Raw genomic sequence first — 17,628 nt, 5'->3', positions numbered from 1 at the left:
TTTTGATTAGCTTGAAAAATAAAAGCATTTTTTTTAAAGATTTTTTTTTAGATGTTGATAGACCTTTATTTTATTCATTATATGTGGTGCTGAGAATCGATCCCAGTGCCTCACACATGCTAGGCAGGGACTCTACCACTGAGCCACAACCCCAACCCCGAAAGCATTATTTCTTAATGGAAAACTTTCAAGTCTTATTTTCCCCACTTGAGGTATATTTAATACTTTACATATAGAAATTTATTCAGAATCACAACTATTTAAGGAGGGAGTCAAAAAAAGAAATGGGCATTTTTATAGGTTCTGAGTGACAGTGGCTAAGAATAAAAATGAATACACATACAACAATATAGAATATTGATTAAATAGAATTTATTTTCTTAATTCACAGTGAGTGCAGATCTTAAAATTAGTATTCCTTCTGGCTTCCTTGTTCTGTTTGTGAGCTGTATCTGTATAAATGAACAGTAGTGCCATTGATCCCTCACCCCTTCTTTCCTTCTTCCCTAAATGGAACTAGCATTCTTAACTTGCCTTTTTTTTTCTTCCAGTTTTCTGGCACATAACTGCTCTTTGTTGTTTTTCTTCTTAATGATAGATTGGTATTAGTTGTAAATGTACTTCACCAAACTATTCACACAAAACCTCCCCTTATTCTTTCCACTGGAGATTCTGATGAACTTTCACTGGTTGTGCATCAAAGCTTTGGTTATTTTTTCTTCACAGGTATATCGAGGAAATAGAGCAGGTATTATTACTTATTCTCTTATGATGATGATGAGTAGCTGCTGGTACATGGCAAACTAAAGAAAGATCACAACTCTCATCTAAATTAATCTTGTGTAATTTGAGAAAAACTGTTAGCTTTCCATCCTGAGAATAGTAGCTATTATGGGAGCAACTGTCACCACCGTTTCATCTCTTTTTACTTGGTTGTAGGCAGATAATATTGAACTTGAAAACTTTTTGAAAGAAATAGTTCTTAAAATGCTTCTAAGCCATGTGCTGTGGTACACACCTGTAATCCCAGCCGTGGGGGAGACTGTGACAGGAGGATCACAAGTTCAAGGACAGCCTCAGCAACTCAGTGAAACCCTGTCTAAAAATTAAGTAGAAAGGGCTGGGAGTGTAGCTCAGTGGTAAAGTAACCCTGGGAAAAACAAATTAAAACGAGGGGGGGGGGGAACCAAAACCTCACCCCCACCCCAAAGAAGTTTATTTGCGTCTCTTTCCCTGACTCCCTGCCCTGCTTTCCCTCATCCTCCCGGGAAGGCGACTTGGGATCTGCAGCATCCGGGCACTTACTTATGGATGTAGGGTTTGACAAGAAGAGTGTCTCAGAACTATGGTGGTGATTCGGTGCCGAAGCCCAGTCAAAGCGCGGAGTGTACACTTGTACACAGGGCCCTGTGGCCACGGGACCGGGGCGCCAGGGCAGCTCTGGCCAGGGGCGGTAGGTGAGAGTGAGCCCAGGAGGCATTTGTCTTCTGCTTGGGTTGGAAGTGGACTGCTGGAAGCCGAAAGAGCGAACTCACCTCTTTCCCAAACCTGACAGTCTCCCTACGACCTCATTCACCCCGTTTCAGGAATCTGGTCACCACCACCACCATGGAAAGTACTTAGGATTGTCTCTATAGAGTCCCAGCTGCAGTGGGCAGCCTGTGTCCAAGAGGTGTTCGATTTTCCCCTCGCTCTTAGCTTTTGTGTCCCAGAGAGCCAAGTGCTCTGATATGAAATACAGAGGCTGTCCATGCGGGCATCGCAGAACGCCCCTCACCACTATAGGTCGTTTTCCTTTGGAGATTATACCAGGACAGGAGAGCGTGGGCGGAAATTAATGTCCGCATGCAGTCCCTGCGCTGTGCCAAGTGCTGGACTACGTTATCTGTTTAGCCCTTACAACGCCAAGGCGAATCTACGGGCAACTGGTCCCTAGTTTGATGCAGCCTAATTTTCTCATGGTGAATTGCAGTTGGTTTTCGTTTTGTCAGCCTTGCCAAGAGGTTTACAGCAGCCATTAATTTAAGGATGTAGATAAACTACCTCTAAACAGAAAAAAAAAAAAAAAAAAAAGTTGTTTATTTACTAGCCTCTCATTATGTGCAGTTGGTCCCAAATACTAAAATAAGTGAAATACTCCCTTATGGTTCCTCCAAGCTTTATCATGACCATGAATGGAATGGGACTGTAAGAGAGTATCAGGTTACGGTTGTGATAGCCTGTTCTGTTCTAGAAGACTTAGAGTTTTTATGTGGAAACAGAGTGCCCTGTATGTGTTAATAGTACATGTGAGAAGAAAAGTAATTGGTGAATTGTTAGGTGAATTGTTATGTGGTAGTGAAAGATAAAGTGAGCTCTTATGTTTTGAGTGGAGCCCATGGGAAGAATTCAGAATGCTCATTCACTCGGATTATTGTTTCCTTTGTGGGGATGCCTTGAATCAACTTCTCCTTTCCTTTTTTTGTAGGTGGTGATGTGGCTAAATGCTGACTATATTAGGGTTTGGATCTAAGAATTCTGGAAATCAGAGAAAAGGAATGGGGAACTGTGGGTTTCAAATTTGATTGTTTCACTTATTGTTACAGAGATGTAGGAAAAAAAATGAATAGATTTACCAGATGTAATATCAGTTTCTGGAAAGAGGAACTGTACATAGGGCATTGCTAATAATGTCACATTAAAAATAAAGATGGTGGCATTGCTACCTTAATATAAAATTTGTATCTGAAGATATCTGCTTTTTGTACTTGTCAGCTACTAAAGGCCACTTATCTCTAGGTGTTATTTAGAAGGTGCTGACTGGTACTTGATTATGTTTCTTCTTGATTGCACTGAAATGATTTCATTGCCTTTTACAAACAGACTTTCTGATTTACTTTTTTTTTGTGCTATGTTCCAGCATCTCCCAGTTCTAGGGCCCACCTGTATTAAAAAAGAAGAAAATTTTTCTTTTAGTGGAAGCCTTTATTTCTATTTTGTATGACCCTGCAGTACTGAGAATAAAATCGTATCCTAAGAACATTCTTATTTTTTTCTTGGTCAGGTTTTACTGTCAAAACATCTGTTGTAACTTGGACCCACAGTACTGCTTTCCAATAGCAAAGAAATATCATTGGTAATTGAAAGTTTAAAGCATTCCTTGCCATGGTATAAAATTTAGAATATACTGTTCGCTTGCTGGTATTTTCTTGAGGATGCTTTTCTCATTGTATTCTACTTTAACTGAAAAAAAATAATGCATGTTAAATCCCTTCACCCTCCCACCCCTTCATTTCTGAGCTTTGTTGACAGTGATGCAACACCTGGCAGTTATAGGTAAAAAGAAATTTTCATGTCTACTTTAAGATCGTGTGGATTTGTTTGAAATCTCTGTCAGTATAAGTTTCTTTACTTTAGAGGATATAATATTCATAGGTAGTTTTGTGCATATCTAATTGTACCTGGCACAACTTTATTGGGAAACAGAGACAGAGCTTATTAGAACCTTTAATGCCAAGAATTTTTGAATAAAGAGTGTTTTATTGTCTATGATGTGTGTTGAAAAAACTTGGCATTTGGTGAATGTTCTGTTTCACATTCTAAGCCTGAAATTGCCGGGCTACATTTTCCTCTGATGACAGCTTCCTCTGTTTTATCAATACCCTAATAAGGAAATTTTTTCCCCAAGTATTCAGATTTCTTTTTAAAGGAATTTCTTTGTCTGGCATCTTTAGCTGACATATTGTGAAAGTCTGTCCAAACACACAAGGATTTGTTTATGATGATTTTTCCTACTGTTGATTTCTAGGATTAATTTTCTTAAATAATAGTAACACAATTATCTGTTGTTGAGATAAGCTTTTCTGATTATACAGCAAGTATCAACAAGTAATCCTTTTGAATCTTGGCCAGTTTATAACATTCAGTCTCCCTTAAAACTGATTATACTTTCAGTTTGAGAAATTTCTGAGATAGAGGACATTAACTCCTGAATCTTTTGTCCATTTCTACTGTTTTACCACACATATGTATGTGTGTGAATATGTATTTTCCCCCACATCTTCATGACATATGATCGCAGAATGATAAACTTCTGCATTAGATATGTCAACTCAACAGAGTACCTGGATTGCAGACCTGTATTCCCTGAAGTTTGAACATGGTGTTGTCATTTTGCAGGTTTTTTTGGTGGGGAATTTATCTCATGAAAATAAATTTGTGAAATCCTGTTTATATCCAGTTATCACAGCATCTTTTAACTTGTTATAACCTCAGTAGCCAAAGTAGTACATCATTCAGTTATATGCTATTGTCTCATTATCCACTCTACTTAAAGTGCCTTACTTTAAAAAAGTTTTTTTCAAGTACAAATAAGAGAAATTTACTTGTTGATAGATGTAATCATGCTGTTCTGAACTGCCACAACAAGCCCTAGAGCCTCACCAAACAAAATGCTTTGCCTCAATTTAGGAGTTTTTGGATAGTTTTATTTATAAAATTAAGATAATATGATGTATGTTGGGACTGAGCACTTTAGTGATCAAGTTTGAACTTGCCCTTGAACCATTTTTTAAAAATGAACTCCTGAACTGGGGATGTTGCTCATTGGCTGAGTGTTCACCTAACATGTACAAGGCCCTGGATTCAATCCCCAGTAAAACAAAAAATAAAATAAATAAAACCCCAAAACAAAAAAGTCAACAAATAAAGTGTACTCCTGTTACACTTTTTCATCTCATTATTGAATATTTGTGGAGGTATTTTTAGTTTTAATGTGATTATTGTTAAAATACTTTATTCCCTTGGTTTTTATAACTCCTGAAGGAAGAATGCTGCTTTTAATGTCCTACTTTCTTAACAATTTATCACAGAATTTAGTTGTAAAGAGTGGTAATCTCTAAATCTTTATTGAAACTTTTTTTTAGTTGTCAGTGGACCTTTATTTTTATTTATTTATATGCAGTGCTGAGAATCGAACCCAGCACCTCAACACATGCTAGGCAAGTGCTCTACCACTGAGCTACAACCCTCGCCCTGTTGAAACATTTTGTAGTATTGGATCCTGATCTTAGTTTTTGTTTCATCCCCCCACCCCCCCATTCAACTGGGTGACTTCAGATAATACACATGATTGCTGGTCTGTGTATTTTGGACAATAAGACCTTTGGAACGAGATAATAAATTCCTTGTAGTTATAGCATTTCTGATGTTACTGTATTAACCGCTTGTCTTAGTTTAAGAATGCATAATCTACTTCACTCTGGGAAAATTTCTTTTCTTTTTAACTTTTATTTATTTATTTTCATTAACTTTTTTTGACAGTGATAAATATTTTTAAAAGTTCTTTTCATCCATGTATATAGGGTAATAATGTCTGTCTCACAATCTACTGTCCTTCCCCGCCTCTCACTCTCCACCCTTCCCCTCACTCCCCTTTGTACAATCCAAAATTCCTTCATTTTTCCCTACCCACCCTCAACTATGGATCAGTATCCACTTATCAGAGAAAACATTCCGCCTTTGGTTTTTTGGGATTGGCTTATTTCATAGCCAGTACATAGCATGATACTCTCCAGTTCCATCCATTTACCTGCAAATGGCAAAATTTCATTCTTAATTAAGGCTGAGTAATATTCCATTGTGTAAATGTACCACATTTTCTTTATCCATTCATCTGTTGAAGGGCATCTAGGTTGATTCCATAGTTTTGCTATTGTGAATTGAGCTGGTATACACATTGATGTGACTATGTCACTGTAATATGCTGATTTTAAGTCTTTGGGTATAAACTGAGGAGTGGGATAGCTGGGTCAAATGGTGGTTCCATTCCAAGTTTTCTGAGAAATCTCCATACTGCTTTCCACTTTGGGAAAATTTCTAAAAGGAAATGTATATCACAGATGACATGAATATTTTTGTTTTTTCTTTCGACTCTTCCTTACTTGCTGTGGCTGTAATCCCCAGTTAAAGAGAACTTTTTGTTAGGTGTTCAGACTTTAGTAACCCAATTTTACTGAAATAATACCCATTTAGATTTTGTACTCACTTGTATACAGTCTGCTCCATTACTAACATGGTTGCTAGGTTTAAGTAAACATTTTAAAGCTGTTGTTTGGTCCTTGCTAAACATTTTAATGTGTGCATGTGCATGTGTATATGTGTGTGTGTGTGTGTAAGTATTGGAGTGCATGTAAAATATTCTTCAGTTTGAAGATTATTTCTTTTGACTAGTGGGAACCTACTGTCATTGTAAAGGGTCATAGATGTTTTATTTTAAAAGTTTTTGGAAGGGTTGGAAAGGGTAGGTGGACAGATAATGGCAAAGACCATAGTAAACTTGGGAAGGAGTTTGCAAAACATTGAACAGTTAACAGTGATATGTGTTTTAAAGTTTCAATTTAAAGTTATCAACAACTATTTCAAGATTCTTTGTCAACTTCTAAAGTTATCTATGAGAACAAAGGATTCTCTTTCAGTTTTCTACTCAAGTGGTCTGCAAAAAAATTTAGAACTGGGAAGAATGTAATAATGCAGATATGTAATTTTTTTGTTGAACTCTTAATAGAGTTTCCAAACTCTTCCTTCATTGTAGTATAAATTTGTTGTTAGATTTGAATTGAAATAAGCAAGTCTTGGGGAAAAAATTAGAATTCTTTTTCTTTTATTTATTATATTTTTGGTAGAATGGTATTGTTTTAGCATTTCACTTATAATTTTAAGCATTAGAAAATCCACCAGACTTCTAAGGTTTGTAAGTAGAGATAAAATTAGAAGCTGTGTGTAATTAATGTAAGCTTTGTTCAAATTTTTTTGTTTTTGTTCATTTATTTTATTTTCGGATTGATGTGTGATAACTTGGATTTTATATTTGTGAAGATGTATAATATTGCTTCTGTTTTAGCTACTGCGTAGTTTTAGCTGCTTTCCTAGAGTATGGAAAAAGTCCTTCCGTGCCACATAGATTTCATTAGCATATGGATAGTAATTAAATGTTTCATAGGTTTTCAAAGTTTATTTTCTTTGAATAAAAGAAAACTGTTTTCAGATTTGTAAAACTAACCATATTTTTTTCTAGATAGAGTCCCCCGTCCCCAACATTTGCTCTTTCTATCCCAAGTTTCTCTTATTGAAAGTTCAGCAATACTGGGTCCTTTTTGCTTACCATTTTTTGTTGTTCAAAGATATATACCTTTCTATTTAGGAAGAGTGGAATTCAGGTTTCCTAATTCCTATACAGTACTTTTTGTGTTGTGCTCTTCTGTCTTATTTTTAGACTGTTCACTTTGAAGTAATTTCAGACTTAGAAAAAATTTTTAAGAATAATATCATTTACCAAGTTTCATTTTACATAATCATAGTGTAATTATCAACCCAGGAGATTAATGTTGATACCTTTTTCTGTTACCCCTGCTGTGTTTGTTAATTTGAATTCTGTAAGGAAGTTCTTTGCCCTCTCCCCTGTGTACTTAATGAATTATTTATAACAGTATGCACTCATGGATGTTTATTTTATTCTAGAGGTTCTATTGCCTTATGATTCTTTTTTGTTGGCGGAATTGTCCCTGATTCAACATACAAAAGCATCTTTTAGTTGACTTTTCTAAACTTTTCACATACCCCATCTTTTTTTTTTTTAACTTGTGACAAAAACCACATAATATGAATGTTGTCGTTAGTGTTTTTTAAATGTACAGTACAGTAGTATCAACTGTGTACACATTGTTGTTCGAGATCTCTAGAACTTTTTTCTTTTGCAAGACTGAAACTATAGTCATTGAACAACCTTTCCTCTTTTCCCTTTTCCTCCACCTCTAGCCCCACCATTCTACTGTGTGTTACTAAGCGTTTAAGTACTTGAGATACTCATATAAGTGAATCATGCAGTATTTTTCTTTAAGAGATAATTTATTTTACTAAGCATTGTTCTCAAGTTTCATCTGTGTTGTAGCCTATGACAGGATTTCCTCTTTTTTGTCATTGTTGTTAAGGCTTAATAGTATTCTATTGTGTGTATATATTTCACAATTTATTTAATCTGTTCATCTTTTGATGTACATTAATATTACTTCTACTTCTTGATTATTGTGAATTGTAATGCAACAAATGGGGAAGTGCAAAGATCTCTACAAGATCCTATTTTCAGTTCTTTTGGATATATACCCAGAAGTGGAATTCCTGGATCATACATATGTGTAATTCTGTCTTAATTTTCTTGAGGAGTCACCATCATTTAAAAGCACTTTCAGGAACAACAATATATTCCAGCCTCATCTTACATTCCTCTTGCCTCAGTCCTTCAGCTGTTTCTCCAAGGACCCCTAGTTCTTTTTAAAGAAGAAGAATATTTAAAATTCAGTATCTGGACATAAGCTTTTTTTTTTTTTTTTTTTTTTTTTTTTTTAATTGGTACTGGAGCAATCTGCCTTTTATTACTAAGGTATTTATTTATTTATTTATTTATTTATTTATTTATTTATTTATTTATTTATTTTAGTACCAGGGATTGAACTCAGGGCACTTGACCACTGAGCTACATCCCCAGCCTTATTTTGTATTTTATTTAGAGGGGTCTCACCAAGTTGCTTAGCACCTCACTTTTGCTGAGTCTGGCTTTGAACTCTCCATCCTCCTGTCTCAGCTTCCTGGGCTGCTGGGATTACAGGCCTGCACCACTGCTTTATTTATTTATTTATCTGTTTATTTTTTAACTCAAATTCAGATAAAATTTGTTCTAACTGTTCTTGAAAAGAATGAGAGAAAAGGGGGCAATTTCCCTTTGTTTACATGATGTTTTCTCCCTTAGGTTTTGTGTGGGACTTTAAGACGGTAGGACTCTCAGAAGTGTCTTGTGAAGCAATTGAGTATTATTAATCAAGGTGTTTTTTTTTTTTTTTTTTTTTGGGTGGTGCTGGGGATCGAACCCAGGGCCTCCTGCTTGTAAGGCAAGCACTCTACCGACTGAGCTAGCTCCCCAGCCCCAAGGTGTTGTTATCATAGTGATGCCTTTATCTGAAAAACAGTTCTTAATTATGTAATTGTCCTTATGTAATTGGAAAAGTTTGATCACCATAGTAATTCTGAATCTGAAAAAGGGCATAGAAAATTGCAGATGTTTAATATTGTAAGCACAATTCTTACAAAAAAATTATAAAACTGCCTGATATAACTATGCTACTCTTATTCTTCATTCTAAAAATCACTTGTATGTATTCACACGATAGCTCTAGGTTAAAGAGGTTTGAACATAGCATTGTAACTGTCCTTCCTGCTCTTTTTGTTTTCGTTGTTCTTATTAGTTATATGTGACAATAGAATGTATTTTGACACATTACACATATAAGGAGTATAACTTCCCATTCTTATTGTACATGATGTGGAAATTACATTGATCATGTATTCATATATGCACATATGAAAGTAATGTCCAATTCTTTCTAACTTTCCTGTTCCCATTCCCCTTCTCTTCCTTCCATTCCCCTTTGTCTAATCAAAGTACTTCTAATCTTCCCTACCTTACCCCTTATTGTGATTCAGCATCTACATATCAGCGAAAACATTTGGCCTTTGGTTATTTGGGATTGGGTTATTTCACTTAGCATGATAGTCTCTAGTTCCATCCACTTACCGGCAAATGCCATAATTTCATTCTTTTTTAAGGCTGGGTAATATTCCATTGTGTAATTGTACCACATTTTCTTTATCCATTCATCTGTTGAAGGGCACCTAGGTTGGTTCCATATCTTAGCTATATGAGCTGAGCTGCTATAAATATTGATGTGACTCTGTCACTGTAGTGTGCTTTGTCTTTTGTGTATATGCTGAGGAGTGGGATAACTGGGTCAAATGGTGGTTCTATTCCAAGTTTTCTGATGAATCTCCATACTGCTTTTCAGAGTGGTTGCACCAGTTTGCAGTCCCACCCAGCAATGTATGAGTGTACCTTTTTTCCACATCCTTGCCAGCAGTTATTGTTACTTGTATTCTTGATAATTACCATTCTGACTGGAGTGAGATGAAATCTCAGTGTAGTATTAATTTGCATTTCTCTAATTGCTAAAAATGTTGAACAGTTTTTCATACGTTTGTTACCCAATCTTACTTCTTCTTCTGTCCTTCCTGCTCTTTTAATTGGTACATGGTATCTGTTTACTTCACCTCCTGGCTAGAAAGCATTTCTCTTTGTCACCTCAGTGAGATGTGGCATTGTTGAAATCTTATTTCCATGGATGTTTATTCTAAATTATTAAATTCCATTTATATGCAGTTATATTTTGTATCCTGTAAAGTTGTATCAAAGAAAACATATACTTCCCCAGCCTCTAATCATCTCTCTCTCATACATAAACTTTTAATGAACTACTTATTTTGGATATTGACTGAAATATTTAAAAAATGGTTCATTTTGAATATTATTTGAGTTTATCGAATTCCCTCTACTGCTCATTTCATGATGGGTTCTTGATTGTCTTTCTGTCATATGTTCCTTGAACATGTCTAGTCAAGTGAAGTTGCATAGCAGCAATTTTGGTAGTAGATTGGCTGCCTTCCAAAATTTCATGGGTAATCCTGTCTTGACACTTAATGAGCCGATGAAACTGCTAAAAAACTGAATGTGATGTCTGTAGAAAGTTTGCCATTACCTTTTCTTTGTGCAGATAATACTATGGTTAACCCACATCTATTTCCTGTTGTAGCCTATATTCTCAGTGTGGTTTACAATTTTTGGAAGTGCCTCAGAATTTTAAACCCATGCCGCAATGTGGTTGAAGCAGATGAAACCACTGGAGACTAGTGCAGATTTGGAGTTAGATTTTAGAAATGACAGAAGCCTAATTTCAGTCTAACTAATTAAACCATTCTGAGGTAATACAGTAAAGCATACTCCCAAGAGTTGCTAGATTTAATTAGTACTGACTCTACTTAATGCATGAGGCTAATCTTCGGCATCACCTAAATTTGTTCATTTGTTCTGAGTTCAGAATGTTCAAATAAACTTTTACCACTATTTTTTTAAACTTAAAAAAATTAAATTTAAGGTGCTCAAATCCTTATTTATAAACCTAGTAACCTGTCTTAAACTGTTACTTGTTGATATAAGTGTAATAGTGATTTTCTTTGAGACTTAGCAGTGTGTTTTTGCTTCACCATGTTGCTCTTGCCTCCTAGAAAGAGATTGGCCAGTACAAGAGAGATAATGGAGAAGCAAATTTTCTAACAAGTGTCAACTCTGCAAAAGTAATGAACGATTTTAGAAAGTATAATCATTGAACTTTGTATAAAGGGTAATATATAGTTCTGCAGAGCAAAGTCTCTGTCGATCCCTTAATCTCTTTAGAGAATCCTTAATATGCTTTCCATATCATATTAATAGCAAAAATGATAAAAGCATTTATTCATAAGAGTAGTTATCATCATTATTATTGCTATTATTCAAGTGCTCCTACTCATTTTTCTTTCCTTCATTTTTTTTTAAATTATGGAAAATTTCAGATATATAGAAAGCAGACTAAAGATCAACATGAACCACCTAGCTTCCAACCATTATCAGTACCAGGCTAATATAGAATGCAGTATGTCTTAAGGGAAGAACCAAGGAGATGATGGAAATGCATTCTTTAGTACAATTTTTGTCTTTATACTTCAAAGAAATGAAAACGTTAGGTTTTTGTTGTTACTCTTACAAATCTCAGATCATGTTTTGAAATGTAAACTTGTAAATGTGATATAAGAAGAAAGTTGTTTGGTTTCTTTAATCAGTGACTTTTTTTGGATGTGTGGTTAGTTTAACCCATACTAGAATTAAGTATAAGATAGCTGGGAGGAGGGAAAGACCAATTAGACAACATTGTTTGTGACTTTCTGAGCGTGATAACTGTAAGCCAAGCCTGAAGGTGATGGGTGTGAGAGAGACAATGATCTTTAAAATAGGAACAGATTAATTTCTTTGTAGGCTGTATCATCACCAATGTGAAATTCAAATCTGTATGATCTAATATTTACCACTAGCCAGATGTAGCCGTGGAGTACTTAAAATATAACTAGTTCGAATTAAGATGTACTTTAAGTATAAAATATGTGCTAAGAAGACCTAAATAACATCAAAGATATCATAAGATCTTATAGTATTTTAATACTCATTACATCTTGAAATGTTTTCATTTGAGATATGTTAGATTAAATAAAACATATAGCATTATTAAGATGAATTTTGCTGCTGCTTTTCACTTTTTAGAATTTGGCTTCTTGAAAGATTAAAAATTGATACATGACCCACATTTGTGGATTGTATTGTATTTCTCTTGGACAGAACTGTTTTAGACCCAATCCTGTTGTAAAATGTACAACAGATGAGAACAGAAAGAGAGGGAATTAAGAGAAAAAATGTGATTATAAAATTGTTTTAAAATCTTTAGCACATCTGAATTACATTGTTTAATTTGAAATAGACATGAATTGATGTATCTTGTTTTAGTATCTTAGTTCATTCCTGTCCTTTCTCCCCCCCCCCAAAAAAAGAAAGGGAAGGAAGAAAAGAAAAGATCCTATTAGTTTTTGAAGTAAGAGAATGAAAAATACCTATTTTTCCTATATAGGGCCTATTTTCTAATGGATAAAAGAAAAAAAATCTTCCGTTGTAGCTTTTAAGAAATTATATTTTAGTTCCTCGCCACTGCCATTCTAAAAAAAAAAAAACCTTATTACATTTGTTGTGCTTTCATTACATTACAGATATTGCTGAAGACCCCTTCCTTTTTTTTTTATTAATCTTTTTCTTAGTTTCTTTAATCCCTTTTCTTCTTTCTGAAACTCTTACTTATATTAGAGCATCCCATTAACTCTGATCTGAATTCCAGTTTTATTAAGGAACTAGAGTGAGGATGAACAAATTATTTTTTATTATCCATTATCTGCAGTTCTGAAATCCACAAGCTTTGAAGACCAAATATTAATTTTTGTTAATTCAGCTAGTGACCTGAACAGTGTTATACTATTTATTTATTCTATTTTATCCCAGTTTGTGGGAGAACTGTTGTATCTGTTATAGAAATAGTAACATGTTTGGCAATCAATGACTTCACTGGACCCAAGCAGAGGTGTTAGTGCTATGTAGGTGTGTGTTAACCTTTCTCAATATAGACCCTTCCTTAGCCCCTCCCCAAAAATGAGTTCTGAAATATAGCTAACCCCCAAGGCTTTTAGATAAGGAATTTTTTAAAAAAATCTGTTACCAGTTTAAACAGAAACTGAAAATGCTTTGTTAACCACATTCTATTTTTAAAGATATTTCTCTTTAGCATAAACAATCTACATACAGTGGCAAAGGTCATTGAGATGTCCTTGACATGCAGCTTTGTCCTGTCATTCTCCTTAGTGGACTTTCAGATGCAACTTTAAAAAAATTTTTTTTAAAGATATTGATAGACTTTTTAACATTTAAAAAACATTTTTACTTGTAGATGGACACAATGCCTTTATTTTGTTTATTTATTTTTTTATGTGGTGTTGGGGATCCAACCCATTGCCTCACGCGTGCTAGTCAAGGGCTCTACCACTGAGCTACAACCCCAGCCCCAGCAACTTGTTTGTATAGTTTTCTTTGTCCTATAATTGAATACCTGCTGCAGGGAAATACCTGCCTCATGCTGTCTGTCCCCTTTGAGTTCCAGTGTGTTCTTTCTGCCTCATTCAAAGCATTTCTTTCATAAGCAGTCAGATATATTGTGTGTATCTTTTACTCTATGCTTCTATGTGTTATTTTATTCTGTAAGACCCTTATCTGTTTGTCAAAATTCTAATTTTTCAAGATGGATTTCAACTACTATTTTCTGAAGTTTTTCCTGATTACCTATAGACCAGAGAGGGCATGTTTATGGTTTTAATCTGAAGAGTTTACATTCCTGATAGATTGTGGTAATCCCTTAGCACTAAGAGGCCCTGTTCTAAATGCTTAGCATTTGTCATATCTTTCATGGTGATTTGCATTCATTGGATGTCATTGTTAATGTTACTTGATTTGGGGGAAAATGGGGTGAGGGTCTAGTAGAGCAACAAAAGAAGACTCCAGTCAAATTGTTCATCTGATCGTTTTGTTCACTCTTGTTATTTTGTATTTAAGTAGCAAAAGCAAACAGTAAAAATGGATGTAGGAAATGGGAATAAGGTTTCCAGGAAATAGAAAGTTCTGTATTGGTTTTGTTCTTTAGTTTAACAGACTATTTCCACAGTCTTTTCTATTTATTTATTGATTTTTATTTTGAACCACTGCAGTTTAATAAATTAATGAAACTTAAGTGTTTACATTTAGGAACCAAAGCATTTTAATAATAATTTTAGCCAGCAGGAACTAGCATTTACCAAGCACCTATTGTACATCTGATCTTGTGCAGTGTATTTAACATTATTTTATTTAATCTCTAAATAATTCATTGATGATAGTGACTCCCTCCCTATTTTAATGTGAGAAATTTTGCCTAAAGGTATTCAATGAATGATAGAGCTTATATTTGAAATCTAAACCTTAATTTCCAACACAGTTTTATTTACTGATCATGTGAGATCTACATTTCCAACCCCTAAAGAGAATCGAACCCAGAGCCTTTTTGGAAGCTACATGAGCACTCTACCACTGAGCTACTTCCTCAAGACTTTTTTTGGGGAGTGGGGTACCTAGGGATTGAACCCAGGGCCTTGTGAGTGCTAGAGAAACACTCTACCTCTAAACTGCATCTCCAGCCCATCCCCAGACCTTCTTAAATTTTATTTTGAGTCAAGGTCTAACTGAGTTGCTCAGGTTGGCCTCCAATTTGCAAGCCTCCTACCTTAGCCTCCTGAAGAGCTGAGATTGCAAATGTGCACTACACAGGCCATGGAAGATTTTTAAAGAGCAGAGGAATGAAGGGGAACTGCTAAATTTAAGGTGCAGATTATGTAAACTGAAAGGTCTTTTGGAATTGTGGCTTTTGTTATTTTTCTTACTGTGATTTTCAGTTTCGTTCTTAACACATTATCCAAATTCTTACTTAACCATACATCTTTTGTTAAAGTTATTTACTTATCAGTATGAACAAACAACACTGCAGGGTGATGTAGCAGAATTTGGTAGATCCTCTGGTGTTTTTGAAATGGAAATATAAATTTTATTTTTTACAAAGGAATTTAGTGTTGGGCAGTTTGAGAGATAAAGAAGGATCACAAGTTTGAGCTAGCCTGGGTAATTTAGTGAGACCCTGACTCAAAAATAAAACTAAAAACAAAATACAGGACTGGGGATGTAGCTCAGTTATAGAACTTGCCTAACATGTGTGAGGGTTAAATCCTTAGTATTACCAAAAACAAAAAAAAATTCTAATCAACAATCGGATTTTAGTTTGGTCAACCTTTGAATGTAGTAATCAGCAAAATTAGTTTAATTTGTTAAATGTAAGATAATACAGAATGATTGATTTAAGATAGACTAAAACTAGGAATAAAGTCAGATTTTTTTTTTTTTTTTCCCAGTACTGGGAATTGAACCCAGTGAGGGACTCTACAATGGAGGTACATCTCTAGCCCCCTATTTTTTATTTTTTTATTTTTCAGTCAGGGTCTCACTAAGTTGGATGTCTATACTGGCCTCATACTTGCCATTCCTCCTGCTTCAGCTTCCCAAGTTATTGGGATGACAGGGTTGTGCTGCTGCACCCAGAAAATTAGAATTTTTAAAATATCCCATAAACTTATAAGTAATAGTTTAGAGTTTTATAATACAGAATATTTAGCACCTTGTGTTGGGTGCTCTTTAAAAGGATGATAAACTCCCTCTGATGGAGAACATAGTCCACTGGTAAGTGTATTACATTTTAGATGTGGCGTCAATACATTTTCCTGGAGTTATAGATGGAGATTTTGCAATAGAAACTGACCAGACCTTAGACTAGAATTTATGGTTTTGTCATTTTTATACATAAGGTAATAGCAGAAGCCATAGAACATGGTAGGCTCTTTGGAAGGGATTTCACAGAGAAGAATCCAGGAAATCTTGAAAAATACACAGCCTTTGAAAAAGGAAAGAGGAACCAGTGAAATGAAGAGATAAAAAGCAGTCCTGGTTATAGAAAAAGAAATAGGATCATATTGTGCCATGGAAAATTGGTGAAGAGTTTTGTGGATGGTTAAGAATACTGAGTATTTAAAAAAGGCAAGAGCAGAGGAATAGAGAAAAGCAAGAAAGTTGTCTTTGACCATTTTTAGCAGTTACCTGAGTCGTAGCTGGAGGCCAGTCTCGGGGAGTTTAGGGAATTAATTTTAAGAGGCGGAGGCAGCTGTCACAGATCATATTTAAGGAATATGGCAGTAACAACAATGGAGTAGTTATCAGAGGGAGTACAGAAACATTTAGCTTGGAGACAGTATCTTACTAAGATGGGAGAATTTATATATGTTAAAGGCAAAAAGGAAGGGGCTCTATAAAGGGGGAAATTGAAGCTTCTGGGAAGAAAGGAAGTATTAGGAGTTCTTGTAAGAGGTTGAGAAAGAGATAATCTCCTTATAGAAGGCACAAGTAAGTTTTAAAGTAAACTTCCCCTACTAAAATAGTTTCCTAAACTGAATATTTAGTAAAGGACAGATTTTTTTTTTCATTCTGATTAGAATTTCCAGGCAGTAATAATTAAATAGGAACCCTGCTTTTAGAAGGAGTAAGAATGTATGTGTTCTCCAAAAGTAGCTAGAATGTCATTATTTTACATCAAATTTTGGACAAGAACACTGTTCAGGTAGCAAAGCTATAGAATCTAGGGATAAGAATACTACGTAATTTTTCCTTCCTATTTTTAGGGGTGGTTTCTTGGGAATTCTGTACAACTGAGGTTTCTAGTGAGACTCAGGATCCTGCTTCCAGCATTATAGGCACTGACATTTTAAAATGGAAATTCAAGACCTTTGCATATTGTAGATACTATTTTTAAGAGCCTGAATAAACTTTCAGAACTGTGGGGGAATCTGTATAAGGATGATGATAGCAATCATGATAATCAGTTAAATATGCTTTTTCCCATTTTGTTCCTACATGTGTTGTCTTCATGTTCCCCAGTCCTCTGATGCAGGTGGTTTTTCTATAGACAGGCACCATTTAAACCCCGTAGTCAGAGAAGCCAAGTGTTTAAAGTACACATTTTAAACATTCAAGATTAGACAAAAGCACAGAAGTTCTTTAAAAGATAGGTACAGAACCAGAAGTTAGTCTCTTTTGCTTTGTCTTATTTATAAGAAATGCATTAATTTCAACTGATTTGCCATTAAAAATCACTTAACAAATGTTTATAGTTTTTTGCCAGGCCCTTTGATAGGAACTGTGGAATGAATTTGAGATTCCTGTTATCCTAGAACTCAAATTCTTATCAAATACATAAATAAATATTCAGCTCTTTAATATTGTTTTGGTATTCACCCAAAGTAATTTTTAAGATATAACATACACATTATAAAATATATCCAAGAAGGGCAAAAAAATAAATTCATGTTTCAAATTAAATTAATGTTTCAAATTAAAGAGAAATTAATAATTTTAGAAGGTATTTCATGCAGGACTTGAATGAGTGTTTAGTGTTTTAGCTATGTTTTTGACTTTGGGGAAACTTATTTAAATACAGATTTATATAGTTGACCTTA

At 34.7% G+C, this 17,628-nt stretch overlaps 1 protein-coding gene and 1 non-coding gene across 2 annotated transcripts in view; one reads left to right on the top strand and one right to left on the bottom strand.

Annotated features, from left to right (window-relative positions):
- Lrp6 (LDL receptor related protein 6) overlaps window positions 1–17,628 on the top strand; it is a 170,906-nt gene that overhangs the window by 100,069 nt on the left and 53,209 nt on the right.
- On the bottom strand, window positions 8,879–8,956 carry Trnav-uac (transfer RNA valine (anticodon UAC)). The gene has a single exon. It is a non-coding gene; the product is annotated as a tRNA-Val (tRNA).

The sequence above is a fragment of the Sciurus carolinensis genome, chromosome 4 (assembly GCF_902686445.1).
Source record: "Sciurus carolinensis chromosome 4, mSciCar1.2, whole genome shotgun sequence".
Taxonomy (NCBI): Eukaryota; Metazoa; Chordata; class Mammalia; order Rodentia; family Sciuridae; genus Sciurus; species Sciurus carolinensis.
The sequence above is the reverse complement of the archived record's forward strand: the minus strand, read 5'-3'. Positions and strand labels throughout refer to the sequence as shown.